General features: G+C 40.3%; 1 pseudogene; it reads left to right on the top strand.

Moving 5' to 3' along the window:
- The first annotated feature begins 205 nt into the window (after positions 1-205).
- LOC143398181 (thyroid receptor-interacting protein 11-like) lies at positions 206-5,851 on the top strand (annotated as a pseudogene).
- The last annotated feature ends 566 nt before the right edge of the window (positions 5,852-6,417 follow it).

Genomic DNA, 6,417 nt, shown 5'->3' with positions numbered 1-6,417 from the left:
CACGGGTGGCGAGTCCCTGGTGAAAGCCCAGGCCAGGCCTCTGCGTTACCTGGCAGAAGGCGAAGGTTGGCAAGAGCCTTGCAGTGCGCAGAATTCTGAGTGCTCATGTCATAATTGACCCCCAGCAACGCTTGTGGACATTTGGTGGAGAGAGGTGGATGGTGATAGTAGCAGCACCAGGTCTGATGGCTCACTGATAGTGGCGATGTTGTCCTGGTTTGGAGGCCTAGGCTCTGACTTGGGCCACTCCTTGGGTCAGGTGGGGGGCAGCTTGGCTTCCCGCACTGGCCATATCTCCAGGTTCGCCAGGGACACGTTTCTGGAGGATTTAGAAGAGGTAGAAGCAGGTTTACCTCATTGTGGGAGAAAGGAAATTGAAGCTCCGCAATCTTCATTCATATCAAAGGATGGAAGACTTACAAAGTACTGTACTGATCTGGAAGAAAAGCATGAAGAAGCATCAGAGCTTCCCATAAAGCATCCATCTGCACATTACTGACATCAACTGCAACAGAGAGGGACAGAAGCCAGCCAACCTAAAGCAAGACAGATGGTACTAGAGGATCACCTGTGGAAATTGCAGTCACCTACTCAATCAGTACACTCGGGAGCTGGTGGTATACCAATAACCACTGCACCAACTCCATTCAGCTGTGGAATCAGTCATCAGTTTTCACATTTTCCTGATGATGACATGGACTTTAGTGATGTCATTTCATCACAACAATAAATAAACAATGTGTCAACTGAGGTTTTGAGACATGAAAGTGAAGTCGGCCACTGGCAGCATATTGCTGAAGCACAAGGAACACGTAATTCTGATCCAAGTGAAATCTGCAAACTCCAAAATAAGGTACTTTGTTGAGAGCCACAGCCGAAGGGGCCCCAGCAAACTTTCAGACTGCCAGCTGATGATTGGCTCACAGCGGCCCCAGCAACATCTAGCTTATTGGCTCCTCTGCGGTGATGCTCATTAGAGATGCTCATTGAGCTGTTTCCCCGCCCTTTCAGACTACCAGCTGATGATTGGCTCACAGTGGCCCCAGCAACATCTCTGATTGGCTCCTCTGCGGTGATGCTCATTGGGCTGTTTCCCTGCCCTTTCAGGCCACGGAGCTGCTCATTGGGGGACTTTTTTTGGCTTCGCCCACACGACCCAGCCAATCGGCCTCAAGAGCAGGAGGATTGTGGGAGGTGGAGAGGCTGGTGGTAGGGAGAGTGGCTTGTGCGAAGCCGGTGGTGGCAGTTGGGCTCTGAGGGTTTTTCCTGAGGAGCTGTTTTGTTTGGCGTGTGTGGTTCTAAAAATAAAGTTAGTTTCTTTTGACAAGTGGCTCCTGAATTGTGCCCAGCCAGACTGTGGCATTTGGTGGCCCGTATGGGGAATGAACCTGCGACCTTGGTGTTATCAGCACCAAAGTCAAAAAAAAGTCAAAACCAAAGTCAGGACATAAATAATCATCAACATGAAATGTCAGTTTTGCAGAAGGCACATCAAGAGAAACTGGCAGAGGTAAGTTGCCGGCATCAAGAGGAATTACATAACTATGAAGAACGAATTGAAGAACTTGAAAATCAGTTACAACAAGGTAACTCAGGGGTTACAGCCTGTGAGATGCAAAAATCTATTCAGGCTCTACAAACTGAAAAAGTTTAGTGGATGAAAAAGATAAAAGAACTTCAGGATAAAATAAAAGATATCAATAAAAAATTATCTTCACCAGAAAATGACAGAAATGTCTCCAACAGAGAACAAGAGCAGCTCAGTGTGGAAAAGGGACAAATAATTGAGCAGTGTGAAAACTTGCAACTGGAATGTAGTAAATTGCAGCCTTCTGTGATGGAGCAGAGTGAAACTGTGGCCAAAAAGGGAAAAATTCTTCCACAGAGTTCATCGGTGTGGAAGAAGTACTCAGGCTACAACAAGCCCTGTCTGATGCTGAAAATGAAATAATGAGACTGAACAGTTTAAACCAGGATAACCGTCTGGCTGAAGACAATCTGAAACTTCATGTGCGTGTTCAAGCTTTAGAAAAAGAGAAGTCATTATTGAGTCAAGAAAAGGAAGAACTTCAGATATCACTGTCAAAATTGAGCTGTGAATATGAAGTAATTAAAAGTACAGCTTCAATAGACATGAATCTGAATGTACAATTCCATGACTTAAAACTTAACTTGGAGTTGAAGGAGCAAGAACTGAATCAAAGTATTAATGAAAAGAAAATGCTGATAGCTGAGTTAGAAGAATTGGACAATCAGAACCAGGAAGCTACAAAGCACATAATTTTGATGAAAGATGAGCTATCCAAACAACAAAATAAAGGAGACCTTGTAATCAAGAAATTGAAATAACTCAATCAAGAGAAAGATTTTGAAATAGCAAGCCTCACAAAAAATATTGAGTAAATGGCTGCTGATCAAAAAGGAACTAAGGAACTTTTGGCATCTCGTTTAGAAGAACAGGAGCAATTGATACAACTTATAAGTGAGAAAGAAGTTTTTATTGACAAACTCAAAGAACAAAGTTCAGAACTCCAAAAGGATTTAGATAAGTGTTCTCAGGTCTTAAGAGAAAATGAAACGTTAAGGCAAACCATAGAAGAAAAGGACGGAAGGATTGGATCCATGAAAGAAGAAGAAAATCATCTGCAAGAATTGGAAAGACTTAGGGAACAGCAGAATAGAGCTAAAACCCTCTACAGTATTACAGAACTAGAATCTGAGGTATCTCAACTGAATATCGTTAATAATCATCTAGAAGAGGAAATTAAACATCATCAGAAGATAATTGAAGATCAAAGAAGGGTAAAATGCACCTACTTCAGTCTTTACAGGAGCAGAAGAAAGAAATGAATGAATTGAAATACCAATATGAGCAGATGAATGCTGCTCATACCAGGTTATTTTTAGAAAAAGATGAGGAAATTAAGAATTTGCAGAAAACCATCTTTTTTAGAAAAAGATGAGGAAATTAAGAATTTGCAGAAAAGCCCAGTTGCCTGGAGACAGACACAACACTCAAACAGAGAATTGTGATATTTTTCAAGAAGCAAAAGTTAAAGAAAGCCTTAATATAGAAAATGGAGGTGAAAAACACAACCTATTGAAAACTGAAAATGAGACGTTAGTGAAAGGAATCAAAGAACGAGAACTTGAGATAAAACTTCTAAATGAAAAGAATATATCTTTAACCAAACAGATTCATCAGCTGTCCAAAGATGAAGTTGGTAAACTCACTCAAATTATCCAGCAGAAAGATGTGGAAATACAAGCTCTTCAGGCTAGAATGTCTCCAGTTTCAAATACCTAGGATGTTACTTACCTTCAGCAGCAACGGCAGACCTTCACTATGGAAAGAGAACAAGTATTAGCCATTTTGAACGAGAAGGCGAAGGAAAACAGCTGTTTAAAATCAGAACATCACACGATGAAGGACCTGGTTGCTATGAAAGAAGCAGCCCTCATCCAGCTTCAAGAAGAAAATAGAAAATTGTCCACCCAATTCGTAAGTAGGGATCAAGATATGTTTAGAGAAACTCTGCAGAATTTATCTTGTATCATTAGAGAAAAAGACATTGAACTAGATGTGCTAAGTCAGAAATGTCAGACTTTATTGGAAATTTTACAAACTTTCGGCACTGGTAATGAGAGGGGAGGTGTTAATAGCCATCAGTTTGAGGAACTCCTAGAGGATCGTAATCAATTAAAACAGCAAGTTAAAAAAAATGGAGGAATGGAAAGAACAGTTAATGACAACAGTTCAAAATATGCATCACGAATCAGCCCAACATCAGGACGAGCTTCTTCAACTTGAAGCCCAAGTTTTGGTTGACACTGAAAATAGTTTTAAACTAGAAGCAGACTACACTGGCCCCATTCAAAGCTATGAGCTGAATGAAACCAAATTAGGCCAGGTTCAGCAGTGCTTAGGGCAGCTGTGCAACACCAAGGACCTTCCTGTAGGAAAACTTGATAGTATTTCACCCCAGCTCTTGTCTGCTTCATCACTTACCTCCCAGTCAGCAGAGGTCCAAGAGCTGAGAAAATCACAAGAAAAAGATGTCACAACAGAGACTCTCCAGGAAAACAATCACAGGTTGTCTGATTCAATTGCTGCTTTGTCGAAGATAGAGCAGAAAGAACACGAACAAACACATTCAGAAATTAAACAGCTAAAAGCAAAGCAAGGTATTTTACAGAATTTACTTAAAGAAAAAGACCTCTTAATCAAAGCCAAAAGTGATCAGTTACTTTCTTCAAATGAAGACTTTACCAGCAAAGTGAATGAAAACAAACTATTGAGGCAATCAGCCAAAAACCTCAAGGAGAGAATATTCATTTTAGAAATGGACATTTCTAAACTAAAAGCGGAAAATGAAAAAATAGAAACATCTAAAGAAAAGGAAATGGAGTATCAAGCATTACAAGAGGCCAACATGAAGTTCTCTGTGATGCTGCAAGGAAAAGACTTGCAGTTGGAGTCTATGAAGGAGAAAGCTCTTGCCTTTGAGCAAATGTTACAAGAAAAAGAACAGGACAATTCTGGGGAGTTCAATCATCTTGTAAATGCAGTTGAATCAATGCAGGAGAAGACAATTATGATTCAGCAAGAGACAGATCAAGTCATCTTGTGTCTGAAGCAAAAATAGATGGAAAACAGTACCCAACAGCATGAGGTTCAACACTTACATGACAAAGAATTACGCTTACACCAGGGGTTAGAGAGACTATGCAGCCATCTTTTAGAATCAGAAGATTCTTACACCTGGGAAATTTTGGCTATGGAAAAAAGGGAGATTGAACTGAAAAAGAAGGTCACCCTGTTGGAGAAAAAGCTAGTTTCATCTTCGACTACAAATCATCAAACCAATGTGCAGATAGAGTCCCCACAGGAACAGTTGAGGATCCTCTCCCAAAGAGAGATGAGAAGGCACTGCAGTTTTTGCTCTTTCAGGAAGGAGTAAAGCAGTCTGCCCTGTCATTAACTAACCTGCAAATGGTTTGAGAGCATTTCCAACAAGAAGAAAAAGCTATGTGTTCTACTGAATTCCAGAAAGAAAAAAAATATATAGCTGATCGGAAGGAAAAGGCAGAAAAAGTCGAAGGAGAAGTATTATTATTACCCCAGGAACATTCGGATGAAGCACATGTTGTGTTGAATTCAGCACCCAGATTTACGAGACAGTTAGATCTCAAGGAAGAACAGACTGGAGAACTTACAAACCAAAGTGAGCTCCTGCAAGAAATGCTGGACGATACACAAAAGAAATTGATGAACATGACAATCGGCACAGAAGGAAAAGTGGACAAAGGCCTCCTGAGAAACCTTTTTATCCGTCGTTTCCGCACACCAACAAGTAAGCATCGTGAAGTGCTACAGTTAATCAGAAGGATCCTGGACATTCAAAAGGAGGAAATGGAGCAGTTGTTGAATGAAGGTTACAGTGGTGTTACCAAGTGGATGCCTGGTTGGCGTGGAGGAGGATCCAAATCTGTCCCCAACACACCTTTGATACCAAGTCAGCAATCTGTGTGGAAGAGTTCTTTTTCAGAACTTTTTGTTAAATTTCTGGAAATGGAATCTCATCCGACTGTTCTACCACCCAAACTTTCTGCTTGTGCCATGGAACTCTAGATTCACCAAGAAGAAGAAAGCAAGGTGCAAAGGTGCCGGGAAGTTGTAAAGATGCAGCAGAATTCAGAGCCACTTATTCACCTAGCTGGACTTGGTCCTAGTGGACCTGGGCATCTTCTCTTGAAACCCTTCGCAGATGTCATGCCCACCTTTACACCATTGCCAGTGTCCCCAGGCCATTCTGCCAGGGTTGTACTAAAGGACCTTTTAAAGCCATAGGTGATTCTCAAGCCAGAGATGATGTAGCACTTTAAAGAAGCCAAACTCTTTGTACTTTTTGAGAGTGGCTTTTTGGAAAAATGTGTCATGTATTTGCAGACAAAAAGCGAAAAAAAAGCTGATGTATATATAGCTACTAGGTATTTTGTCTTTTCTCTCTCTCTCTCTCTCTCTCTCTCTCTTTTGCTGTAGTACTTAAAAATTTATTTTGTTTTGTTTGCTTTAGCACTTTTTGTTTATAAAATTTTGTTTTGATGTTATGAGGTAATCATCAATAATAATCAATTCTAATGTACTTTGTGAGCAACTGTACAGTGCAGCAGTAGTGAACCATTAGCTCCAACCCTTTTGTTTTATGCTTGTATTTGTTAAATTTAATTTTATTAAGATAAAAATGATACATTTGATTAACAGAAAGGAAGAAAAATCCAACTCATATGAAAAAGATCTATATAGCTCAGATTTCAGAGTCTATAAAAACAAAATATGTTGCCCAAAGTTGTGAATTCTTGAGTGTATAAAAGAAAACCTTGTACAACTACTAAAAGAAAATGACTGTGGGAAGG

Source organism: Callospermophilus lateralis, chromosome 4, assembly GCF_048772815.1.
Source record: "Callospermophilus lateralis isolate mCalLat2 chromosome 4, mCalLat2.hap1, whole genome shotgun sequence".
Lineage (NCBI taxonomy): Eukaryota > Metazoa > Chordata > Mammalia > Rodentia > Sciuridae > Callospermophilus > Callospermophilus lateralis.
Note: the sequence above shows the minus strand (reverse complement) of the source record. Positions and strands in the feature narration are given on the sequence as shown.